Consider the following 26969-nt stretch of genomic DNA (forward strand, 5'->3'; position numbering starts at 1 on the left):
CTTTCATTGCAGCTTGGTGACAATCTTGCTTCTGCAAGTGAAATATCTGTGGAGAAGAATCTGGTATAGTAGTTAGAGTGTCAAATCAGGATCTGTGAGACTGTATCCCACTTCACCCTGGAAAATCATTGGGTGACCCTGAATCAGTCTGCCACTTTCTCTCTCAGTCTAGCCTGCCTCACAGGGTTGTTGCTTTGAGGATAACCTGAAGGAGGGCAGAATGATATTGTGAGACACTAGGTCCCCAGTAGAAGAAAAGTGGCATGCAAATAATTGATACAAAAAGAGGAGGAACAAAAGGGAAGAGATGAACCTGCTTGCAATATCTCAACATCTGGAACATTGTCAGTAGATGATTTAATTGACCAGCATCCATTGTTTGCCATGGATCATTTTTTTAAGCGATGAACACAGCATAATTCACTGACTTGAGATTATCATGGAAAGCAATTTATAGCACCCAGATTTTTGAAAACCATTTTGATAACCTTTGTGAGCTTTTGAGAAATCAGGGATTAATGCAAACCGTGAGCATCCACAGAAGAAGCCATTTCGTGTATTTTGACATGCAACAGGCAAGAAATATTCATAAGCCTTGACACCTTACTTATTTTAAACCACAAACAAATGATATGAAATTGGCAATTCAGAGAGAGGGACAATAAAGCAGAACAAAATATCTCAACTTCCGCAATAAGGACAGGGGTTAGACTTCCAAAGGAGGGTGTCAGTGATGGATTTAGAAATATGGAATACGCAATGAGTTAAATGAGAATCAACATGAGCTCATGTAATAAATGAGAGGATAAAGGATGCACCTTTTAGGTAGCTGGAAATGCTTTCAGGATAAAATAGTAGGATAGGGGGAAAAGACTTCAGCAAAATAAATGGGGGCTTAAGACTAAACCTTAGTGACATCTCATTGATGATATATGAAGCAAATAAACTTCCACATAAGCTGCAAGTTGCAGAGCGAAGAAAAATTGCAAGAGCATCGAATACATTCTCCATATATAAAGTAACAAGGAAAAATGGCTGGCTGCTATCATCAATAAAATAATTAATGAGGGAGTATAGTAAAATTACTGAGAAGCTGAATTACAAATTAGAAAGTTTTGGTTCAGATTTCATTTAAGCCATGAACAGACTGTTTTAAGCAAGCATTCAGCCTGTCTTCTGAAATAATGAAACTGTGCTACCTTGTAGGGTTTTTATAAGGGTTACAAGATAATGTGTGGAATAGAACTGACTCATTGGTGCTCTTTGAGTGTTATACCAGCAACAAATGAAGAGACTGTTTCTATCAAGTTTTCATCCTGCCCTTCCACCAAAGTATTCAAAAGTATTTAAGGCTTAGAAAGAATAAATGGCCCAAAGTCACCCAGAATGTTTCCTAGGAGAACAGGGATGAACATGGATTTCCCCAGTCTGAAACTCTCCTGCAAGCAGTGGCATATCTAAGGTATGGCACATACAGCATGTGAGTGCCATCCCTGTATGCCCACCTGCCACAGCCATGCTGTCCATATGCCTCACCTCAGTATGTTTACCATAAGGACCCTTGATGCATGCCACTCAGCTGCTGGTGCTGCTGTACCTGCCCTATGTTGAGCCAATCTTCAGGAAAAGATTTCCACTGCCCTGAGGCAGCAACAAGGCCCATGGCCAGCCAGCAGGCCATGTACCAAAGGAATGTGGGTCAGTGCTTGCCTTAGGTACTGTTCTGTTCCCCAAGTAAAACAGTCTTAGGTGCCCTGTACTCAGGGGGAACAGAGTGGGAGACTCAGAAATAAAAAAAAAAGTTTAAAAAGGTTTATTGCTAGAAGAATTGAGACCCTAACTCCTCCCAGGGTCTGATTAAAATAAAGTACTTGCTTGACTGGAGCAACCTTTAGGTCTTGGAAGTTACCCTGTAATGAATGATGGGCTGGGCGTGGTTCAATAACATACCAACATTTCCAAAGACAGCAATGAGGTAGATTCCTCCTGATGCCAAATGACAGCGAGTATGCCCCCAAAACACCTGGAGAAGAACATTTGAGCAAGACCTGAAGGCACTGAATATTGCATAGGAAGAGGCTGAAACACTCGCCCAAGACAGGAAATGCTGGCGAGTACTTGTTGCCCGATATGCTATTTAGCATGGGAGGATCTAACAAACTGATACTTTAATTCTATATACTGTGGAACAGTTGTATTCATACAAACATGTAAGGGACCATTGACAAATACAGTATTTTAAAATTTGGTCTTTGACAGTGAAAAGGTGAGGCAGAAATGTAAGAGGGCCCTCCCTCAACCCTCCCTTCTCTGCAATAGCAAAGATAAAATTATAGGGCTGATAGATATTGAAATGGGCTTTTTGCAGAGAAGTAACACAAAAATAAGTTATGGACTTCAGCATTGCATGAATTAACTGTTTTCATCTAATGAACATGGGGAGTGGGCTTTATAGCTTTGGCACCCTATGATGACTCCATTCAAAAAAATGGCTATTCCATTAAAATGCGCTACTGGCAGGATCAAAGGGACTATTGACTCTGACTGTTATATTTTAAAGCTGCCCTTAAAAGACCTCATGGTAGACCTTTTCAGCCATTTCAGGTGGATGCTGCTGCCAAACTGGATGAAACTTAGAAGAACAACCCATCATTACTATCACCCATAGAGACAGGGGAAATGATCATCTCACCAATGAAGTGGTGTCATTATGCTTTATGTTTAGTTGTGAAGAAAGAATAACTTTGGATCTTATTTGAATCCAAGCAATTATTCTTTAGTATAATAAGGTTTTCACATTCAATGTGCTGAGGTTTAAGGTTAACTGAGCATCTGTCTTTTTTACTGCAGAAAAATATCCTCTACTCATGAATCTATGGCAGAAACTCAAGAATTGTCAAGAATTCAGCCTCAACAATTTAACAAAGCCATTTTAACCATTAAAGACTGTGTTAGAAACATAGTGGGGGTGAAGTCATCCATCTTTTTCATGGAATTGAAAATACAGCCATAGTTCTATAATATGAGAAATGATGAATCACATTCTCCTTTTTTCTCTTTCTGTATATATCAGCCCTTTGATGCAAGAGTTTCTTAGCTGGGCCTTGCTCTGAGTTCAGCAGTGAAAACTGGAAAAAAAGTAATGCCCTTCCAGAATTGGATGAGGTGTTTGAGGCCCTTACAGGGAGGGGCAGCATACAAAACTAATAAAATAAAATAGTTCTTTGGGCCCACATCTGATATCTCCTGGTTGGAATAAAATTGCTTCAAGCACTAGAATATATTGAATGCTCCTTTTAGCTCTGTTTAACTAGGTGTGATTAAAAGTACATCTCTGAAAACTTCATACCATACCTTATATGCTATTTTAGAAAAATTTAACAAATACGATCTTTAAAAAAAATAAGTTTCTAGCTCCTACCTTTGAAATACATTTTCCTCTAAGATTTTATTTTCCTTCAGGGTTAATTGGGCATCTGATTTCTGTCAGGGAAATGGCACAGATGGGAACCAATTTGCCTCTGTTCCCTAGACCAGTCTGCAGTGATGCCTACACAGTCAAGAAAAATGTTTGTCTTAACACCGATCAGGAGCCCTATGAAGAGAACAGAAGAACAAACAGAAGCCATTACATTAAAACCACCTGAATCAAATCTCATCTCTCCCAGTCAGTGTCTGGCATAATACAAGGATAATGCTATGGGCAGTGGTGGGATCCAAAAATTTTAATAACAGGTTCCGATGGTGGTGGGATTCAAACAGTGGTGCCGCTGCACACACACACCTCCAGTCCCTATTGAGCAGGAAGGTTGCTTTAGTAACCCCTTCTCGGCACTCAGAAAAAAATTAGTAACCACTTCTAGAAAAGTGGTGAGAACTGGTTGGATCCCACCTCTGGCTATGGGTGAGATCCTATTTGGTAGTAAGATACATGTACTGAAGACCTTGAATCTTAAGAGTCTTAAGATGGAAGGCAGAATAAGTTGCCAACTAAACTAGATTAGATTATGCCAGATGCAAGGCAGGATTCAAGGTGCAGAGAAGAAAAGAAAAGTCCTGTTCTGTTTTTGAGAATGCAGACCTGGCATTTAATTAGTTGTCTCCTTAGCACCCTTCAACTTACTCATAATACTCAAATGCTGTTATCCACTGACTGTTTAGAGCTTTCATTATATGGTGTTTGTCTAGTTTCCAGAAGAAGTTTTTTTCCCTCTTACATCTGCAATATACTTCGAAGTTCAGGTTTTCAGGAAGTGCGTGCATTTTATTCCAGAGTGAAATGTATACAAAAATAAAATAGTGTCTTCTGGTGTATAAAGGGATGAAGGGACTGTTTATTGCAAATCTCTTTGTCTTGTCTTTTATTACCTGTCGGTCACCAAGCAGTATTTGCTTAGGGCAAGAGGGAAATATCAGAGAGCTTTGAACTGTCACTGTTATCTTCCCTCCCTATTTTTGCGAAGGGAAATAACTAGGGAACTGTGAAGATCAGTTGGATGGTTCCTCTGAGACCCCTGAAAATACAAACAGCTTCTCACTTCGTTGCACCCGGTTAGATATTTTTCCATAAGGCTTAAGAATAAAGGAGCCATTCTGACCCTGCTATTAAATGGACACAATGACTGGCATACAGAGGTGAATTTCTTTCAATCCAGTGTACAATATGCATACCCAAGAATAAACATCAGTTTGTAATTGCAAAGGATTTGTGAGGGAAAAAATGGCAGAAAGCGGCTTGGATCCAACCAAGTGAGAACCTTGGTATGATGGATCCTTGCTCATTAACAGAAGGGATCCCATTTTTTTGTGGGGGGGGGGAGATAATATGCAGTCAAAACAACTGATTTGGTTAACATCAGAATGAAAGCAAGTGGTTCAAAGAAATAATCAACTAACTTATATTCCAAGAATTATGGTTGGTGTTCCTATGAAACAACATGATGCTGTCCACTTGGGGTTGTAGGTCACAGTAAGTACCACATTCCAGTCACTGTGATAAAATAAATTCCACTCAAGGATGGACTGTGTGCATAGGCACAAATGCTTCTTGTGCAAGGCGAGCACTGCAACTGTTCAGTTGATTCTGTGAATACCACTTGTTATCTCTGATCTCACTGCATGTTTCAGATATGTGTCACTGTTGTCCCCACAACAGACACCTTGTGACATAGGTGGAGCTGAGAGAGTTCTGATGAACTGTAACTATCCCAAGGTCACCCAGCAGGGTCCATGTGTAGGAGTGGGAAAAAACTCCAGTTCACCAGATAAGAGTTTGTCGCTTATGTGGAGGATTGTAGAATCCAACATGATTCTCCAGATTAGAGTCCACCACTCTTAACCACCACACTATGCTGGTGTATTGAAGAGGCTGCAATTTCTGACAATTCTCCTTCCTCACTGCAGACCTCTAGCTTGCCTCTTCTGTAATTTTTGAGGGTATACTGACCCACAGTAATGAGATTTCCAGGGGTGAAAGAGAAATCAGTGGATTGCAGTATGAGGAGACATGAATAGTTGGATACACACACCAGCTTTTTAAAAGAAAATATTTCATCAGTGCATATAGTGGGATAGCTTAGGCAAACCATCTATCAAACCTTCATGGAGTGAGGCTAACATTATCCACCTCCATCAAGAATCTTGGGGAGAACTTGAATTCATCCCTCTTTTTGGAGATTCAGATTGCCAATGTTGCTAGATTAGCATTCCCTCATATTCACCAGGTCTGGCAACTTATTCCCTACATGTCCTGCCCTGATCTAGTTACAATGATCCATGAAACAGTCAGTTTCAGACTAGACTATTTTAACTCACTTTACACAGGGCTACCCTTGGTCCAGAATTCAGTAGTATGAATGCTAACAAACAACTCCCTGGAGGACAAATATTCATCTTGTGCTCTGCCAGCTGCATTGTCTTTGGATTTAATTCCAGAACAGGTTCAGGGCACTGGTACTGTCCAGGGATAGCCTGGACTCAGCTACTACTGTGGCAGGACCCCTCCCACCACCTGCCCCTCCACTTCTGGGGACTCTCCAGCCCTGCCTTACTTATGCAGAGACCCAGGGGAGAGTTGCGGGAAAAGACTGAGACACTGGGCTGGAGACCGATGGAAGGCTGAACAGCAGATCAGCCAAAAAGGAGCAGGAGATCTGGATAGGCATTGCATAAACAGCTGTAGGAAAACTGCAAAAAAGAAATTAACTGTAACACCAAAAGAAAAAGCAGTACTTACTACAGAAACATCAGGAGATGTAATAGTAGTACTGCCAGATGAAAATGCCAGTACAGGATAGGAAATAATAGTGCAACCACCAGAGAAAGTCACCATGGAAACAGCTGAAAGGCAAAAAGAACTGAGGAAAAAGATCACCAAGTATGCACAATCAAATGAGGAAAAGCAATGGGTGCCAGCATTGAAAACGATGCCCAAAAATAACCTGGCACCCATAATGAGAGTTGTGAACAAGGCACTGATAACAACTGAAATAACTTCCATCAAACAAGTCAGTCAGCTCATGTACAGTACGGCTGTAGTGGTCATATGAGAACTGGACTCTGAAACATCAAAACCCAAAATAAATCAAACATCAAAACCAAAGTGGAAAATTTGACTGGAACAGAAGATCAAAAAACTAAGATCAGATTCCAGTAACCAGAAAATATGAAAGAACAAAGATTAAAGAATGGCAAGATCATGAAAGAACTAATTAAAAGGTACTGTCTAGAAAAACTGAAGAAGTGTTGGAGATCTACTTATGGACTACTTGGAAGTGAATAACATCCTGCAAGTGGAGCAAAAAAAGGGAACAAAAGGAGGAGCAGGGGTACAAAAAATCAACTTGATAGATGAAATGATAATGGAGAAGTGCAAGAATTGAAAAATCAATTTGCATATGGGCGGGTTCGATTACAAGAAGGCATTTGACTCACTGCCCCATAGTTGGATCATGAAATGCTTGGAAACAATTGGTGTCAGCAAAAACATATGAGTATTCACTGAAAAGGCAATGAGACAGCGGAGAACTGAACTGACAGTTGGAAATGAAAACTATGGAACAGTAAACATCAAGCAAGGAATTTGCCAAGGTGATTCACTATTGCCCTTACTAGTCAGATTCAGAAGGAGCCCTGCTAGGATTCGCATGAATACTATGTTGATACATTACACTTTCCTAGGCCTCTGGGTGAGGCTCAAATTGTAATGAAAGCCAAAGAAACAACAACCAACTAAAACAACAACCAACTAAAGAACTGGCAGCTGTATTATTAACAAAATTTAATAATAATAATAGTAGTAGTGGTAGTAGTCATAGCAGTAGTAATGATGGTGGCAATAACAACCACCACCACCACCACCACCACCACCACCATAATAATAATAATAATAATAATAATAATAATAATAATAATAATAATAATAATAATAATAATAATAATAATAATAATAATAGTGACCAATTGAGGGTCTGTTCTTTGTTTTGCTTGTGCAATATCCTTCCCAAACAGGTGATCCACTGTTCGATTGGATAGATTAGTCTTCCTGGCTTGAGTTGATATGATAATTACATTTCATTTCACATTTGCTCTAATTCTATCAGGAAATATGTTTTTATGGATTGTATTGATGTATGTATTGATGCATATTATTATGTCTTTTATATTCCACCAAAAGAGAATTTGGCCAGTTATTTGCTTTTTTGCTTCTTTTAGTTTGTAGTTCACATAATTATAATTAATTTTATGAAGGGTTTATTAAAACTGTCAAAGACAATCTGGTGACCAAATTAAAGTTATTCCATATGTGATGATGTAAATGGGCAACAAAGAGCAAACACAAAATGCAGTGTTTGGCAGGCGAACAAATTCAATCAAGAAATTAAATTTAAAAAAAAGATTTATCTCATTTTTGGCAGGAAAACTGATGCTATTGCATGATTTCGGATTGGCAGCAAATTTATATGAATGGTTAATTTAGTACCATGAAAATTAAATGTATTAAGAGAACGAGGTTTTAAATATTTAGTATACAGTTTTTTACCATAATGGCCATATCAGTTCTATTAAAAATGAAACTAATATACTCGAGATGGTCCAGAAAAGAGCATGATACCCTGAGATGCAATACTTTGGCAGATGTATACTTTATACACGAAGACAAAGAAGAAATAATTTGTATGCTGTAAATGAGCAAACTGAAAGCAGCCATTAAAATTCTATAAAAAAATTACACAGTTTGCCAAAGGTTGTAATGTTCAGTGAAAGGACATGAATGAAAAAGAATAATTAATGAGGGCATGATCCAAGAACATTGCATACTGTTAAATTTCTTTACTCTTACTGGGAGAGAGTTAAGCATGTTCTGAACTTTCTCTTTGAAACTGGATTACTTAAAAGTTTTAATTTCTGGATCATGCCTTGAGTGATTTATACGATAGAAAACGAATATTTTATCATTCTTCCTACAACCTCTATATTGGCAGCATCTTTGCATGTATGCAGTTTTTGGAGCATGCAATGAAGTCCAGTTCTACACATGTTTAAATTCAAATGAATTTACAAATAATCTTTAATGTGATTTTGATCAGAACATTAAACATATCCTGGTGGATGAACTTTACTGTCACATCACTCAGATAAGTAAATGCCGCATTGGGTGTATAAGAAATATAAATGTATGGTATAAACAATGATTCTCCCACAACTTTGCTATAATGGTACTTCTGAATAAAGCGTTGTGTAGTATACACCAGAATGGTTTAGTGATTAAGAACAATGGACTCTAATCTGGAGGACCAGGTTTGATCTCCTACTTCTCCACATGGCCTGCTGGGTGACCATGGACTAATTACAGTTCTCTCAGAACTCTCTCAGCTCCACCTACCTCACAAGATGTCTGTTGTAGGGAGAGTAAGGCTGCTTTGTAAGCTGCTTTGAGGCTCCTTATGGCTGAGAAAAGTGGTATATAAATCCAAACTACTACTACTCCTCTTCCTCCTCCATTTCATGGACAGTATCTGAGCACCCAACTGTACACTCGGATCTAATAGCACTTCCTAGTTAGAAACCTGCTCCAACAGGGAGTGAAACCTCTTGGACCAGCTAACTCCTCAGCAATTGACAAACTGTTTGAGCTTCAGTTCATCCCTCCTCCTTTACCTTCTCCAGGACTTCCACATGTCTTAGTTGTTAAGATGAAATTGAGCTACATCCCCGGCCCCTCAATGATACGGCTGGCCTCCACCCGGGCCAGGACCTTTACGGCCCTGGCCCCAGCCTGGTGGAACACTCTTCCACCATCTGTCCGGGCCCTGCGGGATCTTGGAGAGTTCCGCAGGGCCTGTAAGACCGAATTGTTCCACCGGGCCTTTGGGGAGGCTGGCCGCTGATAGTGTGCGCCCCTCCTGCCCCTCCCTATTACCACTCTGGGAGCTACAACATCTATACCGCCCCTCTCTTCGGGAGGGGGTTCTTATTGTTAATCTAATACTGGACGCCATATGGTTTATGGTTTATACGAAACGCTGTAATTTTATGTAATCTCTATATTTAATAATGCTATTGATTTTAAATGATATTGTTATTGCCATATTGTCGATAATTCTTGTTGTTCACCACCCAGAGCCCTTAGGGGATGGGGCGGTTTTATAAATATAATTATAAATAAATAAAATAAATTATAAATAAATTGGTGGCAACTCACTCCAATTCCATGGATGACTTTCCCTAGCCTATTGGTCTAAAAAAGATTAATGCAGTCATGTTTACAAACAAAATCAGCCAGAACAGCTCAACAGTAGATTGCATACTTTTAATTTGCAGAATCTCTAGTTCTTTAAAGTCTATAACCCTAATCCAGAATTGACATCCATGTGAAGAAAAGTTAGGCAGGAGGATGCATCTTTCTTCCTGCCCCAGTGCCTTTCCTGTTTTATCACTGTCTGAGCTTGGTATACACTGGGAAATGTAACTCACAGGGTACCTGATGGTATGTTAATAGAAATCCTGGATACTACATTTCCCATGTTTACTGGGCAGTTCAGTCTATGACGGGACACACAAGATAGAAGAGGACTAGTGAGGACCAGAACTCTATACTGATTGTTCAGAGGCCAGTCCTACAGTGACCAATGTGGCTGTGCATAGAATTGCAGCTTTAAGGTTAAAATATAGGTTTATGAGAAGGTAACAAACCTCTGTGTGCATGTATCCACCTGATTATGCATGCATGAGAAACAGTCCAAGATTTTAGCCAAATAATGATATTCATACCCAGGAGACGATACAGAGATGAAAAGCATTCATTAGAGTTTTGACAGTACTTCATGGCAAAGGAATTTCTGCATTCACATTTGCGGTTTAACTCCAATATATGCATTTTGAAATTTATTTACCCTATGAATGTAAGACAATTTTATTTTTAAAAGCCGTACACAAAAGGATTTTTTTATTACTGTACTTCACTTTTAGTGAATTTAAGATGGCCTCTTCTTTTTCTTGTCAGATAATTTAAAGACACCCTTTCTTTCTGGTAAATACAGTACTTTGGAAGGCTTTCTATTTCATAAAAACATCACACAGATAAATAGTTTAAAAGTTACAGGCTGTTTGTGAAGCTTGCTGAAACAAAGTTTGAAACTTTTGCATTAGTAGAAGGCATATATAAATATTGCTGAAAATCTTACCATGTTCCATTTTGCAGTTCTAGCCGAAGTGCTTTAAAAAGATTTGTGTCTTTCCTTTGTTGCTATCCCAGGAGACTTCTAGTAAATGCTTTTTGTTGGCAAAGACTATTTCTAAGGAGTCCAGCTATGATATGAATAAGAACTGTGAAAGTTAATTTAAAATAGTAAGCACACTTAGGATGGCTACCCATGTACTTAGAGAAACGTACAGGTGTAAAAAACACACCTCAGTTTTCGAGGGGAAAAATACGTGTACACTTTGTTGCCTCTGTAAAACATGCTGAAGTAGCAACCACAAAATGACTAGGTCTTGACTTTAAATTTAAAAAGGAATATATAATTAGTCAAATATTGAAGTAAACAATAGGTCTATTTAACTCAGTATTATCTGTGTTGACTATCAGCAACTCTCCAGGGACTCAGGCAGAGTGGGATTTGGCCAATATTAGCTGAAACTCCTCATTTAGGACTAACTATGGAAATTTTTGCACAAGTATTCTGCCTCTGAGCTGCAACCCCTTTCCCTCTTGGTCCATCCTGTATATGTCTTTCATTATCTGACCATAGTTTTTTTGGTATTTAATGTTCTTATTCTGTACTTAGTTGTTGGTGCCCAAGTATAAGCTAGCACTGACCTAGATGGCCCAGGCTAACATGATCTCATCTGATCTTGGAAGTCAATCAGAGTTAGCCATGGTTAGTATTTAGATGGGAGATAACCAAGGAATACCAGGGTTTTCATGCAGAGGAAGGCAATAGCAAACCACCTCATTAGTCTCTTGCTCTGAAAATCCCATAAGGGGTCACCACAAGTTGACTGTAACTTAACCGCACTTTACACACATGTGCACACACATAAATACAAGCTGAGTTTCAAACTTCACCCAAAATTAGGCATCAAGTTCTGCTATTTTCAGTGTTATGTAACTATTTGACTGATCACATTCAATGTCCCTCTTAACACCACACCTGAGAGTATAACTGGGACTTTAAGGAGACAACTTGATTTAGAAGATTCTGGTTTAGATCAGGCAAAAAGGCCATAAATGTTCATTACTTTCCCCCTTTCCACTACAAGACCACACTTTACTATCCACTAGAAGAAGGACATTGCTAAAATCCTTTCGACGGCAGCAGGGCATAGAAATCCCTTCTATCAGTAGAAAAAATACTGCTGTATTCAACCCTGGTAGAAAGCTTCATATATGTTCCTTTACATTCAGTAAGGCTGTTTCCGCACGGCCGCGGTAGGTGTTGGGTCGGCGAACGTGACGCCGACCCAACCCCTCTGGGACCATTCGCATGAACGGTCCCAGAACCTGCCGGGACGGCGGCGCCGCACTGCACCGTCGTCCAGTCGACCTACCTGCTCTGCAGCCCTCCGGCACGTCACCGAGGCCAGGGGACATGCCCCCCTGTCCTGCGTGACTGCTCCGGCGTCGCAGGGCAGAGGGGGCATGTCCCCAGGCCTCGGCGACGTGCCGGAGGGCCGCAGAGCAGGTAGGTTGACTGGACATGGGGGGAGGGAAGGCGCCTTCGAGTCACTGCGTTTGCACCGCAGCGGCTCGAAGCCACCGTTTTCCGTAAACCTCGCTCGGGGAGCGAGGTAGGAAAACGGCGGCTTCACGCTGCTCGGGCGGCGCAGCTGCAAAGCAGCTGCTGCCCCCTGTGCGAACGGCTCCCTGGGGACGGCGTTTTTGCCGTCCCCAGGCCGCCGTATTAGGCCCGTGCGGAAAGGGCCTAAGACTTAAGCAACAGCAGAGATTTACATGTAGACTCCCTCATGGGTTACTTCAGTGGTGGGATTCAGCCGGTTCGCACCGGCAGAACCGGTTGTTAAAATGGTGCTTGCAAACAACCAGTTGTTAAATTATTTGAATCCCACCCCTGGGTTACTTGAAAAAAAACATGCCATATTATGTCTGAAGTCTTCTTTGTTGAAGGATATTAAAATCAAGATGATCCTCTGACATCTGAGATGTGAAACAGATAGAAACTAATTAACTGTGTCACTTATGCTTTGGATATATTTTAATGGAAAATATTTCTGAAGAACCAAAAAAAAAGTAAATTGAGAAGAAAAGCAATTATCTCTGGTTTTCAATGCATTGTCTTCTGACACTATTTAGCTTATTAGATGCTGCCAGTTTAAGATAAGATTTGCCTTTTGTTTTCTATTATGTAAAATGTATACTTTAAGAGGAAGCCATTTATAGTGGGCTGCTTGATAGTTTATATATTGTTTGAAAATGGTTGGGGTATTGAAAAAATGACAAATGTCAAGACACAACGGTAAAATGCCTTCGGTTTTGTGCACTGAAAACATTAAACCCTTAATGTTATCTTAATGAGGTTCAAATCTTTTGTAGAAGGCTTTCAGGGAATTGACTCTAAAAATGCAACATAATGGTATTAATTTGGCATAAACAAAGCCCTAAAAGCAAAATGCTACCTACTGTTTAGCAATTATTTTTAAACAATAAACTCATTGGCCTTCTACATGCTTTTTCAAAATCTTAATGTTATCCATTAGTACACAGATGCTCCTGCATTTTATTCAATAGCTCTGGGAGCCTGCATGGATCATTAGCTTGCCAATTAGCTTGTCTTTATTAAACATCTATTTCATAAACATTTTAAAAAAGAGTTCTGCATCTGACATTTTGTTGTATGCGCCAATTATGTCTGGGGGCTATGAGTGCCAGACACATTGTAAAGATTCCTAAAATTGGATGCATGTGACAGAGAGACAACAATTTTCATCACACATGTAAAAGCACAGCAGAGGAGGCGGCAAGGTCATTTTGCTCTAATTAAGCACACATTTGTTGTCATCATGGGGAGCTGTGGAAAAGATGTATTGTGGTGATCTAATTTGTGCGACACTGAAATAGTTTGGGTGAGGTTCCTCTTGACTCATGTTGCCAGGGGACAAGGACAGCACTAGGGAGGAGATACTGAAAGAGTTACTCCAGGGCAGCAAATGTAACTGCCATTGAATCCTCGTGAGTTTTATAGAGTTATATGACACCAGAAAGAGGGAGAAACTGCAACTCCACAATGTCTTGTTAGACCCAAGTCTTTCATAGATATAATGTTGAATTGGCTCAGAAAATCTGAGCAGTGGCAATATTGTAGCATACACAGGCTAAGCGTAGGGTTCTCACATTTTCCTATGTGGTGATTACACAGGCCCTGGAGCCAACCTGAATACAAATATAATGTGTGATTCAGAGATGACACTCTGAGATTTTAAGTGGAGGTTCTGCCCAAGATCCAGATATGGTCCTCTTGCTACTTATCTAGGAGAAGGCCGGCCTTCACTGCAAGAGCCTAGGGTTACCAGACCCCTGCAAGGGGTGAGGGGTCCTTCACTTTAGGGGCTCTTCCCCACAGCTATTCAGCCAACTGTCAGGGGAATTTACTAGAAGCCTGCAACATATCAATGGCGCTTACAGTGTGCACTGGATGTCGTCATGTCACCAGTGATATGGGACATTCTGGTATTTGGGAAAAATTGACTTCTGTCAAAGAGTTTTTTGCCTAATACCAGAACACTCCCATATTGCTGGTGATGTGATAGCATCATTTCCAGTTCATGCCAGACATTGATAAGTCATTGGCAACAGAGACCTAGACCTCATTTTGCTGCCATTAAGTCCCCCCTCCCCCACATACCACATCAGTTGCCAGAAGGTATCCGGCAACCTTACCAGAATTCCAAGTATACCAGGGTAAATGAGTCCAAGCTATATGCAGCTTTTCTCGACATCGGAGCTGCTTTTGACTTTGTGCCAAGAAACTTTTTATGGAGGAAGCTTAAATGCCTAGGTATAGAAAAGAGACTTCTCTCTTGAATCATTGCACTTCACTCTAATACAACATGCCAAGTAGTGTGCAACCCTACCAGATCCACCCCTAGACTTACCCATGAGTTGCAGGATGCCCACTTAAATGCTTGAAATGGGGAAACCCACTAGTACCGTACTGACGAGAACTGCTACAACAGCAACGTGGGCCATTTCAGGCCTTAATTCAACCAGACCCACCAGCTGCCAAGCCAGCAAAGATGACAGCAGCAAGGAGGTATATATATTCTTTTCCATCCAGGATTGTAAATTCATCTGCTACTTCTTCCTGGACCTTATTTGTATACCAGTAGTAGACTGCTCTGCAGGGGTCCTAACCCCCTTTCTGTTTTCTACCCCCCTCTGTTTGAACAATAAATAAATAAATAAAAATTGTGGTTACCACTACCATGTTTAATAGTACTCAGAATGATAGGCCCCTTCCGCACATGCAGAATAATGCATTTTCAAACCACTTTCACAACTGTTTGCAAGTGGATTTTGCTGTTCTGCACAGCTTCAAAGAGCATTGAAAGCAGTTTGAAAGTGCATTATTCTGAATGTGCGGAATGAGCCATAGTTTTGACTAAGGCTGTGCTTATGTCTATGACCATCTTTGAAGCTCATAGACATCCAGGACTATTTTTACCTGTGAAAGCACACTACTTTTACTTCTGCTACACCACAACTGATGGCACTTTTGGTGGGAAACAGTATTAGAATTCTGCAACAACATTTATGCAGTATGGATTTTTAAGGATCCACTTCAATCAACAGCTGTTGGCGGTTTAAGCAGAACAATGGCAGGGGAAAAGAGACTGCAGTCTGATATTCCCCTGAGGTCTCGTGAGACTGCTAGTGCTAGCAAGATTTCAGTGGACTTGACTGAGCATGGGCAGCCTGACGCATCAGCTTCCTAAGAGTTTTAGAAGCAAACCGGTGAGGATGTGACTGTGCAAAAGAGACCCAGTAGAGGGGACGAACCTCCTCCAATTCTGAGGCCCTGTGAGCCCAAGTTGGAAAGAAAAGGACATGACTGATAAGGGAGCAGAGCTGCTGAGAAAAGAAGCATGGAGGACCCTGAACTCCACACTGCTTTGTACAGTATCATACACGACTATTTCTACCAACATAAGAAGTTAAATAATATGTGATCATTTGTTTGTTTGTATATGTATTGAATTGATACACTGCCTTTCTCACTGAGACTCAAGGTGGATTACGTAATAGAAAAAACAGTTCAAAAACTGGTGCATTTTCAGTGTGCACATATGTAAGTGATTGGCTGTACATGATTATGCACAGTAAGTGAATGTATTACAATCCTGTATACTGGAAGCTTGTCACCCATGCATATGGGGAGCACTTTTCACCTATAATTCTTCCAATACCTGTGTTCACCATATTGTCGAGAAAGAAACAATGCACAGGTCACATAGGCCCTTTCTGCAGTGCGGAAAGGCCGCTTCCCCACCGGCAGGAATTCTGCCGGTGGGGAAGCGGAGGCTGTTCGCACGAGAGCGTGCGAGCAGCCCCCAAAGAGGGCGGCGCAAGAGAGGCGGCTCCGCACGGAGCCGCCTCTTCCCTGTCCCTCTCCCACTCACCTCGTCGCCTCAGTCGCCCTGCTGGCCTCCGTAGACCCGCCCACGCTGCCCTCCGACCTCCAGGAATCAGAGGACAGCAAGGGAGGGTCTACGGAGGCCAGCAGGGTGACGAAGGTGACAAGGTGAGTGGGAGAGGGACGGGGAAAACAGTGCATTCCCGGCAGTGCCGTTCGCACCGGGCCGCCGGGAATGAGCTGTTGTTCCAAAAACCTCCCTCCAGGAGGGAGGTTTTTGGAGGCGGCCTGACGCCGCCCTGGGGGAGGGGGAGGGGAGCCAGGTCGGCGCTGCTGCATTTTTGCAGCGCCGCCTGTGCGAACGGCTCCCTGGGGACGGCGTTTTTGCCGTCCCCAGGGCGCCGTTTATGGCCCGTGCAGAAAGGGCCATACAGTTTTTGTACATGCTACATAAAATCTTCCTTTTTTCAGATCTCTGGTTTGAGAATACTGAAGTTTAAAATACACATGTTGCCCCTTTCAGACAACACGGTGGTTGCCTGGAACAGGAGGGCCTATGTGCAGTGGCTATTCTTTTGATATATGTGGACTGTAAGGACTGAAAAGAGTTTGTGAGGGAGTTATATGCATTATGTGTATGAACAGAGCATAGAATGATGAGTGCAATTGGGTTTTGTGATTGAAGTGTTTGTGTCCAAGAAAAAGGCAGCATTAATGAGGATAGAGAAGTGATGTAATAAAATTACTAGAAACAAAAAAGGCTAAGTATTTTTGCAAGTTTCCACTTGCCAATCAATGATGGCTAATTTATTATTTTAAGCACCACCTTTACAGAACTGCTCTCTCTCTCTCTCTTTTATTAATCCAAGGTAGTCTTGCTAGGGAGAATAAGGTACTTATTCTTTCATCTTACAGAAGAGTATTTACCAGACTTTGCAGAAACTTTCTTTCTCTTGGCTGCAGTGGGTGATTGAAATATTAATGCATTTTTGTATTTGTCTAAGGATAATCAAATAGACACTTGCTGCTGAGCTGTGAAATAGCTGGCTGCATTTTACCCAGGCTGTAGATTCTTCTTACTCACCTTGCTGCACTACAACATTATTGATTGGTAGCTCAGAACAAAGGTTTCAGCTTACCTCCTAAAGCTACTTATGTGCAAGCTTTTCTGGAAACTGGATGAGAGAGAGAAAAGAAAGTTGATAGACTATTCTTCCTATAGTATATTTCCTGCAGCTCATTGTACTTGAGAACAGCCTCGAGCACACCCTTTTCATATTACAGATTGCCATAAGGGCAGCAAAAGATACAGATAAAAAGACCTACCATGAAAGCCGTAAAAGGGCTAAGAAAAATGTATCATAGGAGCTAGCGCTTCTGTCTGGGTGACAGTTAAATCAATCATGTTTCCTTCAGAAAGACTGAAGGAACTGGCTGTTTCATGGAAAATACTTGAAACTTTTCAAATCCTTTAAAACATGTTGGACAGGAAAGGGAAAGCAATTGCTTACCAGAGCCACAGAGGAAAGGAAACACATCATGGGCCGAATTAAAAAAAAAACATTAAAAACAAAGATTACAGTTGGATCCAGTAATAGATTAGTGGGTGACAAAATTGTCCTTCCTACTCCTTCCATCAATGGATTGCCTTTTCCTCCAGGGAAGTGGGGTGGGGGGAAGAGTGGCCAACATCCACAATACTTGGAGAGATACAATTCTATAATAATAACTGTGTAGCAATGAAATAACACCCCCCCCCCCAAAGAAAGATGCAGGATGATTTCAGATTTTTCAGTTTAGATGCTCTGGCCTAAAAGTCAATATTTTAGTTTTGATTCTTCCTTATGTGGATTGAACCCAGTGAGTTTTATGTTTTGCAGAACTGCCTGTTTCTTGCACTGATTTTTCTCACACCGTACACATTTTCCTGTGTTAGTTATGCATCAATGAATGTGCATGATATAGTAAAGGTATATTGTACGTACAGCATACTAAGCACTCTGGCCTGCAGATTGTCACACCATTGTTCCATTTGCAGAGCAGTTACTCCATCACTGTCTAGAGAACATAAAGATCTGGGACTGGGAAAGGAGAGGCTACTTCCCATCTTGATCTGCAGATTGCCATTATATTGTGCTTCTCTCTCATTTTGAATTTCTGTGCTACCGGGGTTTGTGAACATGTTTTCTTGTATTAGAACTGTGGCCGTTTCCGCACGGGCATTTAATGGCGGCCTGGGGACGGCAAAAATGCCGTCCCCAGGCCGCCATTCGCACAGGGGGCGCAGCTGCTTCGCAGCCGCACCGCCCTCGCGCCGCCCGCCCGTCCCCACACCGGCGTTTCCCCAGTGCGCTCGGAAGCGCACTTGTTGGGGAAACGCTGGCTAGAAGCCGCTGCCGGCTGCCCTGCTCTTTCTAGGACCGTCCGTGTGGACGGTCCTAGCGTCGTCGGGTCGGCGTCGAGTACGCCGACCCGGCCGCTTCCGCATTCGTGCGGAAACAGCCTGTATTCTAATTGATATGTTTTGATGTATTAGAATTTTACATGATTGTACCCATCTTGGATTTCTATGCCTATGATGTATGTAAACCTCTGTATGTATGTTTGTTTTCTAAGGGGAAAGTGGCCTATAAATATGTTATAAAAATGAACAAACATGGTACATGAATAGATATAAATTGTGAATAAAACATGCATCAACTGTATGTGAATCTACAAAACTAACAGTGGGGAACTGAAACAAGTTAAGAAAGTTAACAGACTATTTTCCTTATAGTATATTTCCTGCAACTGATTGTACTTGAGAACACCCTTGAGCACACCCTTTTTATATTACAGATTGCCATGAGGGCAACAAAATACATGGATACTAAAGGGGATGCTTTGGAGCCCTCATGAGGAGAGGTGTTCATGGAAAGGTCAGATCCATTCAAGATACTCTGCATGTTGGAAAGTTGCTCTTCATTACTCATTGGTCCTTTCTATACAGCACAAATCTAACATCTTGAGGACTTTATAAAAAGCATTTTGGGGAGGAACTTCACATACCGTAGTTTTCTCCCCCAAGATATCTTCAGGTCAAGTTTTTTATCCCAACCTGTTTTTTTCACAAATCGCTAAACTAGCAAAACATTTTTTGGCCAAGATCAGGTCAAGTCATTTCCTGCTTGCTGTGCAGAGAGCAAAAGAGCTCTATATTATTTTTCCAACACAGTAATTTTAATGCTGTTACTTTTGTTTCTGCCACTTGCACCCACCATTTTGTGCTGCTGCAGAGATTCTCCATCCCACATGGCATTTGGTGATAGTTTCCCATGGAAGTTTCTTCTGCTAGTAGCTCATCTTGCTATTTCCATTTTAAAAGTACATTAATGAAGTTAGTTTTTCCTGGTGATCCCATGCACATGTCAGTTTTTTTGAGGGAAGTGTCTCCCTCAAAATCACACAATATAAGAATTGCAGCCACTCAGAGAGCTAGTCTATCTCCCATTAATAAGCAATGGGTTGACCTGTCCTCTGTAGAGGCTAGATCTACCCATTACTTTCAATCATTTAAAATTCTGATACACCAAAACATATCAATTCTAATACAAGAAAAATATGGTCACAAACCCTGGTACCACAGAAATTCAAAATGTGATTCATATATAATGTCGTCATAGCTACATAGCTAAACCTCCATATTAAAAAAAATACATGTGTGGAATCTCCAGGAAAGACTAACTTTATTCATGTATTTTTAAAATGGAAATAGCAAGCACATGAGCTGCTAGCAGAAAAAACCTCAATGGGAAACAAATGCAGCGAATATTGGTCAGGAAGGAGAATCTCAAGTGGCAGAAAATGGCAGGCATGAACTGTGGCAAAAATGAAAGTAAATGAGCTTTATTTGGGGGAGGGGGGGGCTGTGCAGACAAAAAAGCCAAAAGCTTTTTTTAAAAAAATCTGCAAAACGTTTTATTTGTGCAGAAAGGACCATTGTCAACAATGATCCTGATGAAGCAATAGTGAGTTGCAGTGAATTGCACCATCCTTGCTGAATGTGAGGATTCGGCCCTGAATAGTAGGGTGGTTCTAGCAGAGGGGTAGGGAACCTGCGGCTCTCCAGATGTTCAGGAACTACAATTCCCATCAGCCCCTACCTGCATGGCCAATTGGCCATGCTGATGGAGGCTGATGGGAATTGTAGTTCCTGAACATCTGGAGAGCCGCAGGTTCCCTACCCCTGTTCTAGCACTTTACAAATGACATATCTGCATATTAGGCTAATGTTAATATTAGGCCCGTGCGGAAAGGGCCTTAGGAATGGGGTTTTTTTTAATCTCCCAGAAGATATATCCTCCCCCTTTATTTATGGCCACAGTGGAAAGTCTCTCTTTACTATTCCACCTCTACCATTACCAGTTAATAAACTTCCAGTTCTTGTGTATTTCTGCTCTCAGCATGCACTGACACACACCAAATTTCAGATCAGATTCACTCTCTGACTGAAATCCATTCAGGGTAGCTTTTCACACACAGTTAAGGGACTTGATGTTAACATGCAGGAATCCATATTCACAAGCTGTTCAGGCTTTTCTCTCAGAGAGCTACCTCTGCTTTCTGTTAATCAGCGGGTTGCTCCACAAATCAGAGCACAGGTCAGCTTACACAGTCAGAGTGCTGTTTAGTTCCTTTGAAGTTTTTTTAATCCCTTGTGCTCTGTGACTGCACTTTGCTTTTGGCTTCACTTCCAAACCTTATTTATCTGTGCAATCCATCACATATCCCATCCCCTCCTATGGGCATTTGCCTTAGGTGTATGTTCATTGGTTCCATTCATAGTATTGGGAATATTTGTTGCTACTCATTCCTGATCATAGGGATGGACCCATCACACTCCATAATCCACAGCTTGTATGAAGATAAATGAGTTGTCCCTATTTTGCTGAACATGTATAGGAAGGAGCATAGTCAACACACTTGATTACATGCAAAGAGCATAGACCTTGCTATGCTAATGTTCAGTGGTTAAGCTCAGACAGCCTTTATTGTTTGTACCCAGCCCCTCCCCCTTTCTCAACCCCTTTCAAAGTTCAGACTGAGGAGTTAGGGTACTGAAAATTCAATCACATCCTAATGAATGTAACTCAGTACTATTGAGGGCAGATAGTTTCCTCTCTAACTTTTATTCCAGTATCAACAATTGCAGGCAAATTTGACTCCATTTAAAATCCAAATAATTTTAGCTTAAAAATTCTTTTCCAGCAGTGCCATCCTAAATAAAGTTATGCCTTTATAAACCCATTGACATCAATGGATTAAGAAGGGTATAACTGTTTAGTATCACATCGTTTGTCTTCTTGTCTTCATGGTGAAAAAGTTTAAGTCTTAGGAATGTACAAGATCTATAAAAAGGATTTCTATGACCATATATATATCTCCATTCATCAAGATTAATGTGCCATAAGAAGAACATTTATTTTAAATGACAATCTGATGGTCCAATGGTCTTGGAGAACACAAATCATTCTAATATCATGTTCTATTTCTTCCTTTGTAGAGCAGTCACTAAAGCAAAAAGCAAAAGAAAACAAAAAACCCCTCTGATACAGCCAGTATAATACCAAAATTGGTATCACTTAGAACAAAACTGACCGGCGGTGGTGGGGAAGCATCAAAGGCTATCAAATTCAAACCCAGAGATCTCTCAAAATGGCCACCAACACACAGTCAAAAAGAATGTGAGATAAATTTTTAGCTGTGTTGGATCCACATGGATTGAATCTGTCTGAGCAGGCTATTCCTCAGAATGTACCGGCAAACCAGCAATGGTTAAAGCATTTTACTTAGCCCTGTGATCTTCAAGGATGGTCAATCAATAAAATAGGATTAAAGTGAAGAAGGAGGTACATTTCCAAAAATAAGCCCTAGGACTAGAAAAATATGCTAAGTGTAAAGGAGCAAGTAGAGTACTTATTTATTAATATTTATTGATTGATATATTTATTAATGTAGTTTACTCAACTCCTCTCCCCAAGGAATTAGGAATAAGATGATTTCAGCTACTTTATCCACATCATCTGCTCCCAAAACCATGACTGAAATATTCAAATACTCCAGTAAATTGTTCAGGGGTCCTTAACATCATACTCTATCCAGTTTACTAGAAATGTTGGCTTTAGAAAAGACTTTAGAAAAGAGGGAAGACTAGGTTTGCTGGAAGTTTGGTGCCATTTGGTGAAAAAAACCCCAAACAAACAGATTCTCCAGAACGCCCCCCACTTTCCCCAGTAGGAACTAATGAACAGACACAGATTTGACATTAATGTATGGTGACCAGACGTCCCACTTTTGGCGGGACAGTCCCACCTTAAAACAATTTGTCCCGCGTCCTGCAGGTTTTTTGAACCGTCCTGATTTTTGCACTGCCTTCTGGGGTGCGCCCCAGAAGGCAGTGCAGAAGCGTCCCACGCACGCGGCCGCAGGAGCGCACTGCCTTCGGCGGGAAACGGGAGTACCCCAGAAGGCAGTGTGCTCCTGTGGCTGCGCGCGCGCATGGCCGGCCAGACCTAAAAAGAGGAAGAAGGGATCTCAGTAAGCCTCAGCCTACAGCACTATGGCCTCTTCTGCACATGCAGAATAATGCACTTTCAATCCACTTTCACAATTATTTGCAAGTGGATTTTGCTATTCTGCACAGCTGCAAAGTGCATCAAAAGTGGATAGAAAGTGCATTATTCTGCATGTGCAGAAGGGGCCTATCAGCCATTCACATCAGGGTACCTGTAAGTACATTCTTGCAAGAGATCCTTCCTTCCCTCAATTGTTTTAAAGCAGTGGAAAGAGGTTCCAGCAAGAAAACAAGTTTGCCACCTAGCAGCATAAATCATTTCCACTGGCAACTAAAAAGGTCTTTAACAGAGAAGGCCAAAATCATATAGTAAACAAGCCATCACATATAATCAAATGTTATTCCTTCCCCTATATGGAGGGTATGCTTTTCCACTTGGATCTGGTAAATGCTTAAGAACATAAGAAAGAGCCTGCTGGATCAGATCAGAGTCCATCTAGTCCAGCACTCCGCTATTCACAGTGGCCCACTAGATATCTTTGGGAGCTCACATGCAGGATGTGAAAGCAATGGCCTTCTGCTGATCCCGAGCACTTGTACATCATGCACTATTCTGCAAATTTCTCATCATCTGGGAAAAGACTGAAAGCTTATCAACAATGCAATCTTACATTAAAAAATGTTTATGAAAAAAAATCCTGTGGCTGCATATTAGAACCCTAAAACATAAATCCCTCTTTTTCAAAACAGAATTAATAATATTGAAGTAAGGCATCTCTGAGCAACATATGGACTCAGTGAAACTGAAATGGTAATGATAACTGGCTTATGAAAATGATTTCAAAATGCTAATACTTGTGTTTTAGTTGACATTAGCAAAAGTAAATTGCTGCTCTAAAAGATTTGGCTTTTCATTTCTTTGGTATTAAGCTTAATTTTTAAAAATATATATATATATTTGTACAAGCATCTTAAATACCATGGTTACCTGAAATCTAGATTTTCTATTGTGCTTCCCTGACCAAAGGCACATAATGAACTCAAACTGATTTATCTGTTGGAAATGACCACCTGACAAGAGCAACTTCTATGAATTCTTAAGTGTTCTTGGTGATGACACAAAAATATGGTGCCACCTGCTAGCTCTATGCCATCATCAAGGGTTGACCATTCAGCCTTAATGACATCTTCAAAATAAATAAATGAATAAATCTATAATGGAAGATTAGAAGAGTTTTCCTCTAGTTTGCTCAGTTCCTTGCTTTTGCTTCTCTGATAAATGTAGAAATTGCTTTGTTCAAAATAGTTAAGAAGCCCTCCCCATGGACAGCTTTAAGAAGAGTAGTTCAAGAAGGAAATTTCCTCCTCATGTAACTGTGTGTAGTTATTTTTAGAACTACTCCTGTCAACACCAAGGATTGTACCATAAGGACAATCATCATGCACGGAAATGGATGATTGTAAGTTTTCTTCTGAATATGTAGGACTTCTGAAGAGGTCTATGTAATATCTCAGCTCCCTCTAGAAATTTCCTTTTTCCTCATCTATCCTCTGTCCTATTCATTGAAGATGGTCACTTGAAACTACTTATGAAAACACAGGTCCAGCTTTTGGGGGCAATGTAAATAAAGTCCTCCCCCTATCAAGACTTTTCCAATGGAAGTAGTCATAGGCTGATTTTTCACTTTCTAAATGCTCTGTGGCTTAGCCAGGGAGCATACCTGCTGTGGGGCTTCTCACCCTGCTTGAAGTTCCCCACTGCTGCCTGGCTCTTTCCTTTGCTCAAGTCAGGGCCAGTGAGGGAAGCCCCAAATGGTTCCTCCAAGCCTGGGGCTTTCCCATAAGCACCACTTAAGCACCGCAAGCTCTTTTGTAGTCTCTTTCACGCATGCGCGGGCAGCCTCCATTTCCTGCATTCGGATTGGCTGAATCTCACCCCATTCCCCCCTTCACTCACTTTCACTATTTCAGTTTTAAATGACTCTGAAAACAAAACAGGCACTGAGAATTGGCATTTCAAAAGGAGCTCAACTTTTGTGGTTCAGAAAATTCACAGAGCCACGGGGAGGCTTGGGAGCAGAAACATGGCAGCCATGCTGCAGGACCAGGGGCTGTTCAAAACTCCCAATTGCATCAGGGCATTCCCCATGCCAACAGGGGGGCAATTTTGGCATGCAAAATCGGCATAGAGGTTGGGGAACTAATAAATAGGATAATTTACCCTGTGTTTCTGATGTAGTGTACCCAGAATTGCTTTCAACCTGATTTTGACCACACTTTTATAAGGAAAGGCATTCAAATAATCATAAAGTAAAAGCAGTTATTCTGTAGTCAGATGAGTTCTTTCTTTAGACACAGTCGTTTGAGGTATTCTAACCAGATTTACATCTACCTGTATTTTTAGTACAGGCCATTTCCGCACAGAGGCGGAAGCGGCTAGGTCGGTGCATTTCGCGCCGACCCGACGACACTGGGACCGTCCACATGGACGGTCCTGGAAAGAGCCGGGACGCCGGCGCCGCAGAGCGCTGGCGCCCAGCCGATCCGGCGTGTCCCTGGGCCTCCGGCACGTCGCCGAGGCCTGGGGACATGCCCCCCATCCCTGCGCGCCTGCTCCAGCGACGCAGGGCAGGGGGGCATGTCCCCAGGCCTCGGTGACGCGCCGGAGGCCCGGGGACAAGGTAAGTGCCGGGAGGGAGTGGGGGGGGAGGCGTCTTGAAGCTGCTGCCATTCGCTCGGCAGGGGCTTCAAGGCAGCGTTTCCCTAACAAGTGTGCTTCCGAGCGCACTGGGGAAACGCCGGCTTCGCGGCGATTGGGCGGCGATCGGGCGGCGCGGCTGCGATGCAGCTGCGCCCCCTGTGCGAATGGCGGCCTGGAGATGGCGTTTTTGCCGTCTCCAGGCTGCCATTAAATGCCCATGCGGAAACGGCCACAGTTTGGGAAACAGAAGCAAACTGTTAATTCCATGTCAGCATGAGACCCATGATACGGTGTAGTAGAGGCTGAACCAGTCAGGTTTTAATCCCACTCTGCCATCGAAGCTTGCTGTGCTTTTTGTCAGCTTCACCTACCCTCACTGGGAAGGTACCTATCAGAATGAAAGATATTGGCCCTTTCCACACACATTTCCTAAAATGTTTCTAAAACATTTTCAATCCCACCTTTACAACAATGTGTGCCTGCACTCATCCCCTCAAAACAATTCATGGCCCTCATTACATGCTTTTTCCTCCTCTGCTTTTTTTGAGTTCTGTGTTAAATTGATGCTTCAATATTTTAAAGCATTGTGCTGCATTCTATACTCCTTGTATCCTCAATGCTTGGAACCCCCCCCCCCCCCCGAGAAAACAAAACAAAAACAAAAACAGAAATGCTGCAAATAAATAGGCAAGGGAGAATGGAGTGAGTTCAGAAAATGGTTCTGAGGAAGAAGTTCAGGGAAGCAGAGAAGCATGGGAAATGTAGTCAGTAGATCACATAGCAACTCAAGATGTTTTCAAAACATTTCAACCAGAGAACTGTTTTAAAAGAGGATTCATTCATAATGTTTTGAGGCTGCAAATAAAACATTTGTGGGTAAATGTGAATTATGAATTTTGGCCATAAAAATAAAATAAACCTCTTCCTCTCTGCAATGGCCACTGATGCAACATAACTGCTGACAGGACAAGGTGAAAAAAGGGAGAGGGAGGGAGAGAGAGGAAGGCCCCTTCCGCACACGCAAAATAATGCGTTTTCAAACCACTTTCACAACTATTTGCAAGTGGATTTTGCTAATCCGCACAGCCTCAAAGAGCACTGAAAACAGTTTGAAAGTGCATTAGTTTGCATGTGCGGAATGAGCCAGAGAGAGATATTCTATCTTCTCTCAGGCCAGCTGCCAATACTACTACCAACCACCACCAGAAGTCAGGTGATGTGTCATTCATAGGAAGTTTTAGAAGTTCATTGGGATGCAAATTTGGGGTGTTTTTTTCAACTTCCTAAAATGCTCATTGGTATTTGCATAAGGAGTAATATAGACCAAAAATATTATCCTGTTCATTTTTGTTAATTTTCCAATTGCCACCCAAATGAACTTAACACATCGTTCACACTAAATAACTGGAGGAACTAGACAACCCTGAAAAGCACTGCACAATAGAATATGAATCATAGAACTCTATATTTCTATAGTTCTCTTTTGCATGTCTTAAGACTCAATACATGAGTCTACATGGGTAGATCATTTTCAGATATTCTACAGTTAAGCTGAGTATGCTTCAAAAGAGGTAAACCCAAGCCAAATTACATTTTCTGAAGATGTCTAAATGTGGTCACTGAA

Source organism: Sphaerodactylus townsendi, linkage group LG08, assembly GCF_021028975.2.
Source record: "Sphaerodactylus townsendi isolate TG3544 linkage group LG08, MPM_Stown_v2.3, whole genome shotgun sequence".
NCBI classification, from domain to species: Eukaryota; Metazoa; Chordata; class Lepidosauria; order Squamata; family Sphaerodactylidae; genus Sphaerodactylus; species Sphaerodactylus townsendi.